Source organism: Mercenaria mercenaria, unplaced genomic scaffold, assembly GCF_021730395.1.
Source record: "Mercenaria mercenaria strain notata unplaced genomic scaffold, MADL_Memer_1 contig_3190, whole genome shotgun sequence".
Taxonomy (NCBI): Eukaryota; Metazoa; Mollusca; class Bivalvia; order Venerida; family Veneridae; genus Mercenaria; species Mercenaria mercenaria.
The window spans coordinates 33,349-51,340 of NW_026461308.1; the positions used below are offsets into that span (position 1 = coordinate 33,349).

At 37.7% G+C, this 17,992-nt stretch overlaps 1 pseudogene; it reads left to right on the forward strand.

The window, feature by feature from the left end:
• The first annotated feature begins 735 nt into the window (after positions 1-735).
• On the forward strand, positions 736-17,436 carry LOC128552820 (flavin-containing monooxygenase 5-like; annotated as a pseudogene).
• Positions 17,437-17,992: the final 556 nt, after the last annotated feature.

Below are 17,992 nucleotides of genomic sequence, written 5' to 3' on the forward strand. Positions count from 1 at the left end.
CGGTGCTGGATAACTCCATCTTACACAGATGACTCTCGTGCTGTAAATGACGTATAACGAACTACATATGTACAGAAGTTGTGGGTAGTAATAATAATGTTTTACGTAAAACAGGACAAAAATCAAATACCTTTGATAGTTTCTCTTTGTTCCTTGTAACATATTTCTCGATTCAAAAAACGTCATTTTACGGAAATAACATAACGTTTCGCTACAGATGATAAAACAAAAAACGGAACTATTACGTTGTTTTCGTCTTTGTAACGTCATGACGTACTTCCTGTTTACGGACGTAAAGTTCCCGAGCTTTGTTAATACGCTACTATTAGAAAAAAGTGCTGCAAGAAAATCATTTGTTTCAATTTATTTGTTACTATTATTTGTTGAATATGGTATGCAAGTAAAAGATTATATCACTGGCTGTAGGTGCAGATGGGAATATCCGGCTGTCGGGCAACTGTTTACGCGGTAACTCGGCAGGAGCCTCTATACTGCCTAAACAGTTACCCTCGAGACCGGAAATTTCCATCTGCACCTACAACCAGTGAAAGAATCTTATATTATTTAAGAAATAAAAGTTCCCAAAAGTGGTTTAGCGTAGAATAACCCGAGTTTTGAGTTCTTATGCGTAAGAATATATCACGAAGGCCGTAGGCCTGAGTGATATATTTGTTTCGCATAAGAACGAAAAACACGGGTTATTCTACAATAAATCATACTTGGGAACTTATTACTTCGATTCTAACACGACATACTAGTATCAACAGTGATAGGAAAAATGGTAACTACTTTTTACGACCGTGCCACTCACCTGGATCGGATGACGTCATTGCACGCGAGTGGTATATTGCAGAATAACCAGAGATGGATTTTGCTCTACATGTATGTAGGTTATTTGCTGGTCGTGTTAGAATTATAGATCGTTTGGCAATGAACCTTGCGCGCAGTGTGCACATAAACACTGTCACCTTGTTGCCTTGAATTTTTTGCTTCCAAAACAGCTTAAATGCATAATATAAACCGTTTGAAATGCGTATGAAGTTCTGGAAGTTATCAGTTATCTTCATAACCTTATTCGAAACTTGCCTAAGCAGACTTACTGAATTTTAAAAGGTTCTCTACGAAGTTTGTTATAGAGTGTAAACAACTGGAACGAAAGAAATGAAACGCATTGCAGTAATTGGTGCTGGTGCTGGTGGTCTGATGGCTATAAAATGTTGCCTTGACGAGGAACTTGAACCTGTGTTTTTTGAAAGGACAAACTATATCAGCGGATTATGGCATTACACAGAAGAGGCGGAGGAGGGTCAGGCATGCGTTATGAAATCCACGGTGATCAACACATCGAAGGAGATGATGTGCTACAGTGATTTTCCTATACCGGCAGATTTCCCGGTATTCATGCACCATAAGTATGTTGACCAGTATTTACATATGTATGCTGACAGATCTGGATTACGGAAATACATACATTTCATTACGGAGGTAAGTAACACGGAATAATTATTAACACCGTACTTAGAACGGGTTCCTTGAGCGTTAAATGTCATTACATTCTTACAGTTATTGAATTGTTGGGAAAATAAAAACTAACTTATTTTTAGTGCACTGTCACAAAAGCAACTGATAAATAAGTCAAAATGCAAGTAAGTTTCGCATTGCTCTATATGCTATCTGGGGAAGAGGACAATTGATGAGTTACAGTAAGGACTCATATAGAAGTCAACTATTCCATAAAGTTAATTATACTCAAATGCAGTTCTGCAAAAAATACAAAACTTAAGAATAAGAAATTTGATTTAAAGAAGGAAAAGTTTTCTTTAGCAGTAACTAAGGAAAACATTTTACATATGGGGTTGTAGTACGTTATATATTTTACTTTCTTCTTTTGTAAAGCACTGCTGCAAATAATGGCAGAAAAGGTTACTTGAGCGATTTATTGTCTTACTGTCTATATAATCACTCAGGCTGTATTTCCTGTAATTTGTATTAGCAGTCTACTATTCAATACAATTTGGGAATGAAAAGAAAAAAAAACATACATAAAGAAATCATTTAAGTGTCCACTGAATATTTTATTTCAACGATACAGTACCGTTCAAAGATTCAGTCACAGCATGTGCTTGTCTGCATTTTATATTGCCATTCTCGTACTATCACATAGATATACCTGTACGAAATTTTACAGCTGTAAATCACCTGTATTTTTGTTCAAAATTACAGTCATGATTATCTCAGTTTGACACCTGTATATTTTATATAACAACATTCATTTTACAGCTGAAGATTTCAATTTACAGCTGTTAAACGACTGTAAAACAGGTCGAATTATGCAAATGAGATACAGCTGTAAAAAAGTTAAAGCTGTAAATATGCCTAAAAGTTACAGCTGTAGAAATATAACAGGCGTTGAAAAAGAGTACATTATTTTACGGGACGAAATCAGAAGTACAAAGAGTTTTAGGATGAATTGTATTTCTCTAGAAAGGGTAGCAATTACTACATAAATGGCAAAAAAAAATGATCTAGTAAGTAAAGAACAATATGAAATATGTTTCTAGTATAGCAATTGCAAAGTTAAAGAGTAGGAGACCAAGTAGAAACTATGCATCATATCTTGTTTATAAAACTTTCTTCATTTTCACATAAAGAGTAAATTGTTAATGCATGTGCTTACATGTGTCCTTTTACAACAGTATTAGATAATTAAACATTTGCACTTACTCCATAATGGCTAATATTCCAACATTTTAGATGATGTGGTGTCTCTGTGAATTTCAGTTATATCCCGCCAAAATGCATTAAAGATGGCTGACAGTACTCATGTTTCCCTGCAAAAAAAGGTGCAGCTGATATTTTGAGACATGATTATTTTACAGCTGTAACTTTCAACTAAAATTTTTTACAGCTGTATTTTTGAGACCTGCAATTATTTTACACCTGTACATTTCAACTGTATTTCTGGTAATTCTCCACTTACAGGTCTTTTACAGCTGTAATTTCAAAATACAGGTCTTTTACAGACGTTTTACAGCTGTAAAACAAGTCCTATTTTCGTACAGGTATCCCTCGCATCATTTTGCTGTAAATTTATGCATTGAATATGCCCTTGAAATATTATGTTCGTTTGTTTGCTTGTCTGTTTTTTTTTGTTAAGCATCGTTTTTCAACATAATGCAGTAACGTGACGGCGGACAGTTAAGCTAACCAGTACTCCTGGATTCTGTACCAGTACAAACGTATTCTCCGCTTCTCCTCATGACTCAGAGTACGAGGACGAAAGATTTCATACAATCTCTTTTTTATCATATCGTCACGTAGACAATACGCCTTGCCCAGGGCTCGATCACACGAACCTGCGATCCGAAGACCTGCGCTTTATCTATTGAGCTGTGTTGGCGGGCCCCGTTTAAAGATCAAGTTTATCTGATTATTCTGCAGAAAGGTTATTGTGATTACATTAAAATTGTTTAAACTAAATGATAACGGGACAAGGTAAACATTCCTTAAATGTTACGACAATATTTGACCTATATCTTTGCCATTGGTCATTAGTGGCATATCATGCAACTCGTCCATGACTACGCTTGGTATACTCTGTATCTTGTTAAGATATGTTATGGAAAATCATTAAGGCATCTATCGAAATGAATTTAGAAAACATAATAATCAAAATAAGCGTAGACTCTAAGAAATGTTTAGATGACTGATTAAAGGTTGCATTTTAACAGACGACAAAACCAGTTCCTTTGTTGTATTGTTTTTGTTTGATTGAATTTATACTTTTATTAAAATAAACTATGAAATACTTTGACTTATCAGTGAAAAGTAATTTACTGCGTGTACTAAAGCTCTGCCGATTTGCAAGTATACTGTATATTCTAACACGACCGGCAAATAACCTACATAAGGAGAGAGTTTCAAATAAGCTTGGCTTTCTACTCAATCCTTCATGCTGTAACTATGTAACGTTTCATGTTGTAAATATATATGAATAAATATTGTTTAAACCAAATAACCTACATACATGTAGAGCAAAATCTATCTCTGGTTATTCTGCAATAAACCACTCGCGTGCAATGACGTCATCCGATCCAGGTGCGTAGCACCGTCGTAAAAAGTAGTTACCATTTTTTCTAACACTTTTGACACTAGTATGTCGTGTTAGAATCGAAATAATAAGTTCCCAAGTGTGATTTATCTTAGAATAACCCGTGTTTTTCGTTCTTATGCGAAACAATATATCACTCAGGCCTACGACCTTCGTGATATATTCTTACGCATAAGAACTCAAAACTCGGGTTATTCTACAATAAACCATGTTTGGGAACTTATTATTTCTTAATTAATACCAAATTTTCGGCGTTAATAGCGGAATAGAACTGTAGATGCACTTTGTTCTTTATAGTGTATATTTCTCTGTTATGTTAACGTTACTTAGTGATAATTCTAACACGATCCGATTTTTTTCCGTAAAACACAAAGAAGACTGAAATTGTGTTTTATGCATCAGAATCACAGTTTGTTCCTCATAATTATTTGTATATCTCAAACAGTGATTTTATTTGCAACTGAACTCCAAATAATAATTTCATTCAACGACAAATCACTTTTTGGGATATTAATAACTTTGTAAGGTCACAACACGTCTGACAACATTTTCGTTTTCTCGCTTGAGTTTCCCGCGCTCAGATTGAAATATTGTGAACTGTGTATGTCATGGTAAATTGAGTATGTAAAAAAGAAAATATGCTTGTTTTTTTTTGTGTATAAGGAATATATCTCACCGTTGAGTGAGAAAACGTTACACCCACCCCCTCTAGTACGGCCGATGTAACATTAAATATTGACCCCGTTGAAAATAAACCCCATGGGTCCTTTTTCAACGGATGACTTATCAATTTTCAACGTTGAAAATTGACCCCGCCCCTTATTTAATGATCCATACACGCGTGAAATAAACCTCGTTGAAAACTGATCGCCTAAAGTCAGATCATATTTCAACGTTGAAAACTGGTCCCAATAATCTTATGCAATTTGCCTGTTAGGATACAGCACAGATTAACATTTCTGTATTTTTCAGGACTGTAAGTAATAAACGTTTAGTTATACATTCGAGCGTGCCACATCTAATTATTTGCCAATTCATTCATCTTATTAAATCCCAGCTATACACCTTTAGATGATTATTAACGTCTATATGTAAAATTGGTGACTATACGTGTCATGTACCCATGGACGGGATGTCTGAAAACTGATCAACTTCAGCCGGGTCATATTTCAACGTTAAATTCAAAAGCTCTCATCGATTTAGAGCCGTTTGTTTAAATCGGAGTACTGACCTGTTTGTTTCTGTTTTATGGGTCTCTTGTGTAATGGTGGTATAACGTTAAAATGGCCCATGAAGTCAATTTTCAACGTCGTAAAATGACCCCCTTGTAAATTACTGGCGGGGTCTAAATATAACGTTACACCATCTTTACATGATCGAAAATAAAACAAAAACGGATACGAATGCCTAATATGTTATGGGTGGAGCAAGTCAAACCATTCGCAGTTGAGACTCGGTGAAATGAGATAGTATTGCGCACATTACGAAACTTTCAGAATAATATACTGTGGAAATCGTACATCCAAATCTTCTACATGTTACCACTAACTTTGACCTATTTGACATGCCTTTTTCTAGCGAGATCGCTTATGTCGCTGGCCTTATCACTGCTTAAAGACATAAAATGTCCTACTTTCCGCTAAAAGGAATGTATGGTCATTGCATGGGAAAAGCATGGGGATTAAAGGTGCCCAATCGGATAATTTCTTCAAATCTGAAACATTCTGATGACTGAAGTCATTTTCTGTTTCATTTGACTTAAAGACCCACCATGACCTAGTGACCTACTACCTAAATCATTCTTAAAATGCAGGTAATATACAGCTATACTACAAGTTTTCAGGTGAACAGTTTAGGCCTTTCCTGAATAAATGTGTTTTGACAATTTCATCTGCAAATTTATTCAGTCAATCGCTTTTCAGCATAGTTTCAAACATATAGGTGGATAACTATCTTACACTGTAAAAACAAAATGTGATTAAAATTTAACTAAATACACTGATTTCTGTACATATTGCTACAGCAATTCAATAAAATGTTAAGACATTACACACATTGTCTTGGCCTAATATATATCACTGTCAGTTTGTAACTAGATACTTATATCACTGTCAATTTGTAACTAGATACCTGTCATTTCTTATTTTCTTCATGCAAAGCATGTGCTATTACCATCATGAAAATACAAAAGAATACAGTTATTTTGTGGTGCCTCTTTAAATATCCACCACAACCTAGTGACCTAATTTTTCTTCGTACGTGAGCTGGTATAATACAGCAAATCATGAATAAATACCATCATTGAAATATAAAGGAAAACAGTTATTTTTTGGCGAGGAACTAGAGAAATATTTTCCAAACATTTTGCCAAAATTGCTCACCAAAAGATGAAAACTTGACTGAGATAGTGTTCTAAGAACGAAATGATTTTCCTATATGTCTATAGTAAATACACTAGGCAATTTCTCTTATTAAATATGAAAACAAATACTTTCCTTTTGTCTGATTATAATCAGATATACACGAGGGATACAATTATGTGTAAATCTACACTTTGAGAAAAGAAGGTCAAATCCGATTGGGCACCGTTAGCTGTTAAAATCCTGTTATTGTAATCATTAAAGTATCTAAATTTGAGGCCCTTCAGCTCATCCATTCCTAGTGTCGTATGAAGATACATTTTATGAATTAAAAATAACCAGTTGAAATATGCTCATACAGTCATACATTTTATAAGCTCGACTATTTTTAAGAATATGGAGAGCTATTCCACTGGCCCTGGCGTCGGCGTCGCCGTCTGTGTCACACCTTGGTTGAGGATTAACGTGCAAGTTGCTATCAAGGCCATATTGATGTACTGGATTAAAACATCACACGAGCCCTTCCAGTGATCAACCTTATTAAAATAATCAAGTTAAGACAACTCTTGCTTGAATATAATTCAAATTATGACCCTTGTTCGTCTTAAAATTTCTGGTTGAGGTTTTGCGTGCAAATACTATCAAGGCCATATCTCATTAACCAATGGATGGTCTTCCCAGAGATCAAACCTATTAAAGCAATGAAGTTAGACAACCTGTGCTTGAATATAATACAAAGTACGGTCCTTGTTTTATTGTAATAGTTAATTCGATTGTGTCAAAGATTCGGAACATGTGGTCATTCTAAACAGAATTATAAGAAACTACATCTAAAAGCCATATCTGTACATTTGGTAAATGAATGTAAAACAGTGGATTATATACATTCGTAAAATGGCCTATAATAAGTATTTACAAGAATATTTGGTGTATATTGTTTGTTATTATACAAAAAATAAAACTAATAAAAGGTTAGAAAAATTATGATATTATAATAATTTTATCTTATTAATTAGAAGTTCTAGTATCTTGTAATTAGGACTTAGTAACTCCTTATTATGAGATAAAAAATTTTCAAATCTGGCACTAGGATGCGTCCATACTTTAACACAAAGATATATCTTGAAAACATAAAAAAACCATCTCTTTGTGTCAAAGAGATACTATGCCCCAACGATAACTTGATGTTTACAAACATGACTATAAATAGATTAAAATGGAACATAGGGAGGGAATTCAACATCATTCTAACATGTTAATATCTAAATATTTCTAGTTTTAATCACGTTATCATTGGGGATAAGTATCACTATAATTTACAGAGACATCCCTTATAAATATCTTGTTATGATCGGAAAAGATACTTCCTGTGTGGAAGTCTCGATGTGCCTGTCGAAGTCCGACCACACCATACCCACCCGCCTACCACTGGGAAGTTGTCAGTTTGAGCCCGGGCACGGCCTTGTGAAATTATGTTTAAAGAAGCTATATAGAAAGCCTGCGATAGTTTCTGGTTCTTTCCAGTGTGTTTCTCTTCTACAAACAGACGATCTCCGACGTTTATCTTGGATTTAACTAACCGTTAAGAAATGACTGATCACATTTTTACGACTGATCTTTTTTTCGACGACCTTTTGATCAAAATTTAATGTTGAAATGTTGGCGGGGTCCATTCTCAACATTGTAAAAGGACCCATGGGGTCACTTTTCAACGGGATCAATATTTAATGTTACACTGGCTCCAATTTTTGTCGTATGTTTAATGTCAATGTCGATTGATGTGATATTTGCTATAGTCAATTTTGATGCCTAATAAATAATTACAGGTGTTGTCTGTGAAACAAGCAGAAAGTTTTAACACTGACGGCAAGTGGAAATTAAAATAAAAAATTCTGATGGGAAAGAAGAACAACAAATATTTGATGGTGTTCTTATCCGTACAGGACATCTTGCCGAAAAGAATATTCCATACTTCAACGGATTAGAAAAGTTCAAGGGCAAGGTTACGCATACCCATGATTACAGGGATTACCGTGGTTACGAGGACAAAAATGTTTTAATCATCGGTATTGGAAATTCTGGTGGTGATGTAGCAATGGATCTTATCCGCATATCGTCGCAGGTATTTTCAACTTTTTCATTTATTCAAACATATTTCTAGTCAGTTTACAGTTAAGTTTCTTAGGACCATTTAGGTAATACAAATTATACCAAGAAAGGATAATGATCCAAAAGAACAAAACCAACCCGAAACAATACAATACATCAGTTTATGTTTGCAAAGTTAAATTAATTATATTCGCACAAATATACATAGACAATTTAAGTAAAACAGTTAGAAAAGAAATCATATACATGTACTAATTTTTTCAATGCCTTTGCTGAAGGCAGAGCAAGAGGAAAAAACACGAAGAACCAAAGGATAGAACATGTATCAAAACGAGTCAATCCTGTAAATGCGGTTCTCTCAACGTTCAGTAGCACACCTGTCATTGTGTTAGGGTTTTATACTGTTAATCTTTCATTCAGTTATTTCAATTGCTTTTATGCGGACAATTCGATGTTATTTCAGGCGAAGACTTCATAAGCATCAAGTTATAATATTCAGTCTCCTAAAACGATAAATGATTATCGCCGAAACTTCTGACATAGGAGTTCAAGCAATGGTGCATTTCATATGGTAACAGCGACAAATCGCAACAGTTGCAATCATTCATAGCTTAACGAAACATGGTTTCACCAATAACATTGTGCGAACGACATCATCTATACGCCCTTAAATTGGGACCGAATAGGCAGAATACCCTTTTATATTTTATATCTGTTGTTTCCAATCATTTCCTTAACAATGGTACTTTCCTGATTTTACCGCAAATATGATTAGTTTTGGTACGGTGTATACTGTGTGAAACTGTTATAAAAACTGACCACGTATCAATTTAAAATCGGAATAAATACAGATTCAAGTAGCAGCAAAAATGATATAAGGCAGTCTAAAAGACAGCTATATCCCCCGTCGCTGTTATGGATAGTGAAAGGGTTGATGGTATTGCATGGAAGCATGGACGTTGTTAAGCATATTTTATAGTCCATTTATTACGACATCATTACCTTAAGTTGTGAACTTGCCCTTGAGCCTGCATGACTGACGCATTGGTTTTGCAAACCATCTCAATAAGGTGAACACTTGACCAAAGGTTCAAGACAATCTTTCAAGTGGTTTAGCGGAAAAAGAGGGGAAAGGATATTGAAGGCTCAAACATTTGAGCTATGACCTTGACCTTGAGCTGGCATTTGAGTTTTGCACATCGTCTTGATAAGGGAAATATTACAGCCATGCCATATCTATATCCTTAAAGGGGTTTAGGTTTAGGAGATACAGAGCGGACACAAAATGGAAAGTTTAAACCTTTGTCCTTGAGTTGTGATCTTGATCTTGAGCCTACATGGCTGACTTATAAGTTCTGCACATCGTCTTGATGAGGTAATCATTTGGCCCAAGTTTCATGACAATCCTTTAATGGGTTTGGGAGATACTGAGCGAATACATAATGGAAGACTCAAACCTTTTACCTTGAGTTGTGACCTTGACCTTGAGCCGACATAGCTAACTCATAAGTTCTGCACAAGTCATCGTCTTGATGAGGTCATTGTGGGGGTTGCGGGGAAACAAACTCACGTCTGATTCATACAAATCTATTCTGTGAACGATATCCGTTATAAAACAATACATCGCAAGTGACGTCTAACGTCACGCATAAGTTGGCGTCAAAATAACGTAAATGTAATTTCGCGCTATTTCCGACATTCTGGGGCCCGCAAAAAGTGGAAGTACTGAAAGTTTCATTTCTAAAATATATGAAAACAATTATAGAACACTTAACAATGTATACCGTTCTTTTCCCGATTGAATATTTCTGGTCATTGTCTCTAAATCACAAATTTCACGAAATTGAAGAACACTCTTAGATTAAAGCATTGTTCATATTTCATCGATCTCGTATCTTATTTAAAGTATCTCGTTTTCGTTGATCTCTAAAGGGTAAAGTCTCACGATTGGTCGGGTAGTATGTCCACTTCCGGTACGGATTTCTGCTGCCCTGATCAGTCCGTCTCGTCCGGGTTCCTCCACCACAGCCAGTTTCCATAGCAACCGAGAACTGTCATCGTGCACCTGCACGATATCTCCAACACGTATCGTCTGCTCGTTGCGACCACTTTGTGTATGACGTTCACGTAGTGATGTAAGGTAATCTGACTTCCATCTCGCCCACCAACGATTAATCAGCTCACGCTGGACTCGAACTCGTTTCGTTATTATATGTTGATTGCTGATTATGGTGCTAGGATCTGTCGCATCTGGGATCGCTGTAATTCTCCGGCCAGTTATAAGTGTGATGGGGTAATCGGCTCTGGATCTGTGTTTTCTGATGTGACGTATGTGAGAGGTCTATCGTTGAGGATAGCTTCTACCTCAGTAAGTGCCGTCTGTAACGCCTCAAAGGTAACGAACGCTCGACCTAACAGTTTCTTTAGGGATGTGTTTACGAGCCCAACCATTCTCTCCCACCATCCTCCAAACCATGGTGCTCGCGTTGGAATGAATTTCCACTCGGTTCCGGATCTGTTTATATGGTCTCTCAAGGTTTGGGACTGGAACATGGTTTTCAATGTGTTAGATGCTGCGTGGAATGTTGCAGCGTTGTCTGATATGATCATTCTAGGTAGTGAACGTCTGCTGACAAAGCGTCTAAAGCCTTGTAGAAATGAATTTTCGGTGAGGTCATGCACAAGTTCAAGATGAATAGCTCTGGTAGCTGCACAGGTAAACAAACATACGTAAGCCTTCGATTCTTTTCCGGTTTCTGATTTCACAAACAGCGCACCACTGAAGTCGACCCCTGTGATAGTAAATGGTGGCGAACTTTCTACTCTGTAAGCTGGTAACGGTGCTGGGTCTGGAGCACTGTTAGGTGGTGAGTTGATCTTCCGGCATGTAATACATCTCCGTAGTAGAGATTTGACACATTGTCGTATCGCCGGTATCCAATAACGTTGTCGTAAGTGGCATATAGTTGCACTGATACCCGAATGCAGCTGTTTCTGATGTGCATCAAGTACGATAAGTCGCGTAAGTGGGTGTTTCGCTGGTAATAAGATGGGAAATCGGGTGTACTCATCAAAGGGTGCGTTGTGTATACGACCTCCACATTTGATGTAGCCTTCTCTATCAATGTAAAGTCGTAATTGTCGTACCACCGGTAGTCGTGATTTTCCAGGTCGAAGGTTCTCAATAACTTCATTGTAGACTGTAGACTAGCGTCAACCATTCTATCTTTGTGTTGTGTTCTACAGTTGTCAATAAATGTCCGGACGTAGACCGTAACTCGAAGTAGCTTCTGAAGATTGTTGAATCTGCTTACGTCAATCGTAGCTGGAATCTGGGGCGTTGGTTGTCGGGAAATAAGAGTATGCTGGTCACCTTCGGGTTATATTGTAGATAGCACAGGTGTGTCTTGAACTTTACATTTTGGCCACTTTATCTCGTCGGTTAACCAAGGCGGACCTGTAAACCATAGTTTGTTGTCTTGGTATTGGCTTACCGATATTCCACAGGTAAGTAGATCTGCGGGATTGTTCTGTGTGGGAAAATATCGCCAACTTGCGGTTCCGGTCTGATTTCTGATTTCTTCAACTCGTCTCCGTATAAATCGGTTGGTTTTTTCCGGGTTACTCAACCAGTGTAAAACAATCTGGCTATCTGACCAGTAATCTATCTTTTCTATTCCTACTGCTTTTCGTAGATGTTGGGAAAGTCGAGCTCCTATTACAGCTGCCATAAGTTCAAGTTTTGGTAGGGTGAGGGGTTTCAATGGTGCAACTCTGTTCTTAGCCATTATTAATGATGAGTGATTTCTTCTGCAAATATAGGCTGTTGCACCGTAGGACTGAAAAATTGCGTCGACGAATATATGAAGTCTTGTGTCGTCTGCTGCATCTTGATTGTCGTCTGTTTCGGCAAAGACATATCTCTGCAATTGGGTTTTCATTGCTGTGTTCAAGTCTGTTGCTATCTGTAACCACCTCTGTTGGTAGGATCTTGGTAGCATTGTGTCTTTCCAAATATCTTGAAGTAGTATCTTGGCTTTCACTGTAATTGGGGTTAGAAAACTAAGTGGATCGTTAATCCGGGATGTGCTTTGCAGTATGTATCTCTTGGTCGTAATTGCGGTTGTCTCTATTGGTCTTTCTGGGTATTTCATGATATCTGTCTCTGGTTCCCAGCGCAATCCTAACAGTTTGGTAACTTCGTCTTTGTCTAGAACGTTAAGTTGTCTCGCTGTATCTCTCAGTTTGTGACGGTTAGAATTCCATGACCTAAGTGTGAATCCTGCTTCTGACATGAGATCACGTGTTTGATGGAAGTAACTGATGACATGTTTCTTTGTCAAGGCTGGATAAGAAGTTGTCTACATATAAGTCACTCTGTAGTCTATCACTGACCCATGTCTTTGCGTTTATCTGTAGATGTTTCAAGAGCGTTGCGTTCAAAATGAATGGAGAACATGCCGCGCCAAGATATGTCTTTAGTGCACTCTCTGGATTGGTTGGGTCTGAAAGCCAAAGAAATCTCGTCATGTCTGGGTCATTTTCGTGTAATTCAACGTGAAGAATAGCCTTCTCTATGTCTGTGATTACGGCGTACTGTTTGAGTCTGAATCTTGCTAGTATGGCTGTAATATCGTTGAGGTCTGGGGGTGTCGACTGCAAACAATCGTTCAAACTCGGATGATTCCGCTACATGCGGCAACTACAGTCGTAGACAATGCGTACAGGTGTTGTAGATGATTCTTTCTTCACAGTGTGATGTGGAATGTAGTCGACACTGTTGCGGGGTTGGTCTGTATCTGGAACTTCTTCTATGAAACCTCGATAATATCTCCATAATATTTCAATGTCACAGGGTCTTGACGTAATCTACTGACCAATGTCTCAGTTCGGCGTTTCACAATGTCGTAGTTAGTGGGAAGGGCGGGGTGGTCTAATTTCCAGGGTAATTTCGCTACATACTTGTCTCCAGTAAACGTAATTGACGTGTCTTGATACTCTGCCATGTAACTCCTCTATGGGATTTCATCTTCGCTCTGTTGAATACCAAGGCTCTCAAGTTTCCAAACAATTTCTAGGTCAATATCTTGGGGTGACTGCGTAATAACATCCAATGTTAAACTAGTCGTGGCTCTGCTAGATGACGCATGAAAAGGGACGGGACCGGACAGAAGATAGCCCATCTAGGAAGTGACTGATGTAGGTCCTCGACCTCGGATGATTTCGTATTCAACTTATCTGCACCAATGAGAAGCTGGACCTCGAACGTTGTGTCGTCTGTCAGCAGATGCGCTAATTTGAAACCTTTCAAGTGCTGTAAGTGGCAAACATTTTTGTTGTATTTCTGAAACGGTACTGTAATAGTTGGTACTATCAGCACATTAATCGGTCTTTTCTTTTTGGTGGACGTAATCAAAAACACTGGCAGTGTCTAGGTGGCGCACTTCATTCTTCGAATTTCCAAAACTCGCCAAGAGTAAAGTGTCAGTTCCTGTGGATGTAAGTCTAAGTTTGTCTGCATGCTCTTGTGATAAATAATCTTTGAGAACCCTCATCAAAAATAATGTTAGTATCTGCTGAAATGATACCGCATGTTACGGGAGATATCGCTGTCTTAAGTAACACGTGTGGCATTTGTTGCCCACATGTCGTCTGCTCAAATGTAATATGATCGTAAGTATGCAACGTTGTAGTCTGATGTTGTAGCTAGTTGTATCTGACTGCAAATGCTGAAGGCGTCTGTATTGGCGGTTGAGCTTGAGATGAGTTCTGACATATACTGGTATGGTGTCTTTTCTGACAGTTTCTGCATCTTTTCTGAGACTTATATCTAGACACTTGGTGTTTTCCTAAACAGTTAAAACATAGACGTTTGTTCTTCATCGCTGCGATTCAAGCTTCATTGTCCCTCATAATGTTACAATCATTAGCAAAGTGAGCATTGCTTGAACAAAAAACACATACCTTAACGCTTGTAAAACGTTGTTGCTGTTGTTATTCACGTTGATCTGGATGCACGTGTTTCTTATCCCTGTCCTGTCGTGCATTTGGTCTTGAACTGAACCAGTTGACAATGACATAGTGGCTGGTGTTTCATGCTCGTACAAGTGACTATTGACCTTCCTGCTTGTAATACGTTGATTTCTTCGTAGATCGCGCGGCGCATCTCTTGTAATTTTAGATTTCTGCCTTTATGTTCACGTGCCAAGTTTTTGCGTATTTCTGCCGGAGGTTTGTCAAATATCACAGGCACGAAGAACGTCCCAAATGAATCCTCATGCTGATCAAGTGACTCAAGTCCACTGATGTATATTTCTAGCTTGTCGTAATAACCTCTCAGACTTGGAAGTGTGTTGATATGTGACGGAAGATGTAGAAGAGACTGTATGTAAGCCTGTACTATCTTAATATGTTTCTGTCCGTATTGTTCATGTAATAATTCAACTGCATTACTGTAGTTAGCGTTCGTTAGAGCAATTCCATCTATTTTCCGAGCAGCTTCATCCTCCAGTTGTGAACGTAAATAATTAAATTTTTGCACATCCGTTTAATTCTGGTTTGAATGCACTGCTGAACTGAATGAATCCCAAAAAGCTTGTTTCCGTTGAAGGTAGGTAATGAGAACTTTGAAAGGCGGGAATATTGCGTCGAACTCGCACTATTTCTATCCTGTACAGTTATCATCTGCTGTTCGCCAGGTGTTGATGAATTATTTCTCTGACTGGAACACTTGCACTTTAGCGGTCCCTATAATAATAGTAGTATAATAATTTCTTAAATATTAAAGGTTGAAAGGGGTAACCTTATCAAGAGATGAATATGTTTAGGGGCTGCCGCCCCCACACCCCCGCATGTGCATTGTAAACTTTCGGGGACCGCTAAAGTGCATTCAACCCCTCTGACTTTGATTTTTTGACGATTTTTCACAACTTTCACTGAATTCTTGGAATTCACGAAGTTTGTTCTGTATCGCTAATGAATATTCTTCACTGTTAATGATTTCTTCTTCAATCTCCCCGATTTCTGCCTGTTCAAGTATTTTTTCATTCAATGATACAAGATTCTCGAATTTGCCAGTCACAGATTCTAATATCGCACGAAATTCCGACATCGACGAACTATCTTTTGCATTCGATTTGCGTTGTCCCTCTCAGATCGATCGTAGTTTGTTTATCTTCATTGCTGCTTTGGTCACGGCACCAACATGGGGGGTGTGGGGGGGGGGGGGGGGGGGGGGGGGGGAGGTTGCGGGTAAACTCTGTATTTAATGAAACAAACTCAGGTCTGATTCATACAAATCTATTCTGTGAACTATATCCGTTACAAAACAATACATCGTAAGTGACGTCTAACGTCACGCATAAGTTGGCATCAAAATAACGTAAATGTAATTTCGTGCTATTTCCTACAGTCATCATTTGACCCATGTTTCATGAAAAGGGGTTGAGGAGATACAGAGCTTACACAAAACGAAAAGCTCATACCTTTGACCATGAGTTGTGACCTAGAACATGAGGCGACTCATGAGTTTTGCTCATCGTCTTGATTAAGTGATCCTCTACACCAGCCGGCCAGTTTTCAAAGTAATTTTGCAGTAATGTTCCTTGATATATCTCTTTGAACTCGATATAAGATCGTCATAATCTTTTATTTATAGGTATATTTGAGCACCCGTTCCGGATCATGGATACTAAATCGTATAGCTGACAACGGGGTTCCGTGGGACATGGTCCTTTCGACGCGATTCAACACAGAACTAATGAAAAGATTTCCTGAATTATTAGCAAACGCGGCAACAAAAAAGGCCAACCAACGATTCGATCATGAAAAATACTGCCTTCAGCCGAAACATGGTTTCTTTTCTGCTCACCCAACACTGAGCGACGAACTTCCAAACAGAATACTTTCCGGGGGTGTTATTGTAAAAGCCAATGTAGCACAGTTCACTGAAACTGGAGCAATATTTGAAGATGGTACCAAAGTCGATAATCTGGACGCTGTAGTACTCGCTACAGGATACATCTTTGGCTTCCCGTTTCTCGATAAGAAGGTTCTAGAAGTGAGGGAGAACAAGGTAAACCTGTACAAATACATGTTCCCACCGGATCTGCGAAAGAATACCATAACAATTATTGGATGTTTCCAACCTCTTGGGGCGTTCATACCTATCATGGAAATGCAGTGTCGTCTTGCTACACGGGTATTTATGGTAGGTAAACTTTGGAACAACTAAACGTTATCCTGGAAGCAGACATGTGTTTGTTGAAAATTTGTTAACATGAACATTAATTAGTATCGTGTGTTCCTTTTCGTCTTTTTTCCTTATTTTCGTAGCCACTTTTGTATCAGTTTGATTCGATGCTTTTTTACAATATACGTCACGTCTTCGCTGATTTATGTTTTAATATTTAAATTCTTTCTTATTCAAATGTACTATTGCATATATCAGGTATGACGTTGCGTCTATTATGCTGCTGTCAGTTTCCCGCAATTTTTACGTAACGTACTATGACGTTATATCCGTTGCTTATTATTACTATTCCCTGAAAAGGCATGTAGCCAGTTTTATCCACTACACTATTTTACATTTGCATTGTTGACTGCACCCATGAATATAATTCATTTTGTATTCACTTGGTGAATTGCACTGATTCAAACAAGCATCTTGTATATTCCCAGAGGTTAAAGGCCTTCCCAAATAGCAACGAGATGTGGAAAGACATCAAAACTAAACAACGGGCCATGGCTTCGAGATATAAGAAATCAATGCGTCATACCATTCAAGTAGATTGGTTTCCATTTACGGATGAGTTAGCAGAATTAGTAGGCTGTAAACCAACTTTGTGCAAGTATTGAATTATATATCACACATTCATTCTTAGATGTGTGACAAAACATGAAGCAAGACTTTCGTTCTTATCCCTTTCGTATTTGTGTTAAATATGTTTACCTGTAAAAATTTAAATTTATGTATTTTCGAAATAAATATGCTTAAACTAAGACTGAAAACTTCATTTGCATGCTCCGCGATTCGTGATGAAACTGTTAAATGTATATAAATAGGAAAATACCAGTACATTAGAAGGGTAAATAATTTAAACGCACACAGTGCCCTTAGACTGACAAAAGGCAAACAACTGATGTGCCTAAAATCCAGTCACATATAATCCCTGAACTGGAAAGCTATATAAATAAGTTAGGACTTTGTTCCGCTGAACAAGATTTGATATTGTCGGGATGTTCACACTAATAAATAAATGAATTCGAATGAAACCTATAAACGCAAGAATGCTGGAACCACGAATGTAGCTCAAACCAGATTGTCCCTGGTTTGAACACTATCGCGCAACTCCGTATCGAAAAGGTTCTGTCAAATAATATCCACATTGCCTCCAGTTGGAAAAAAGTATTC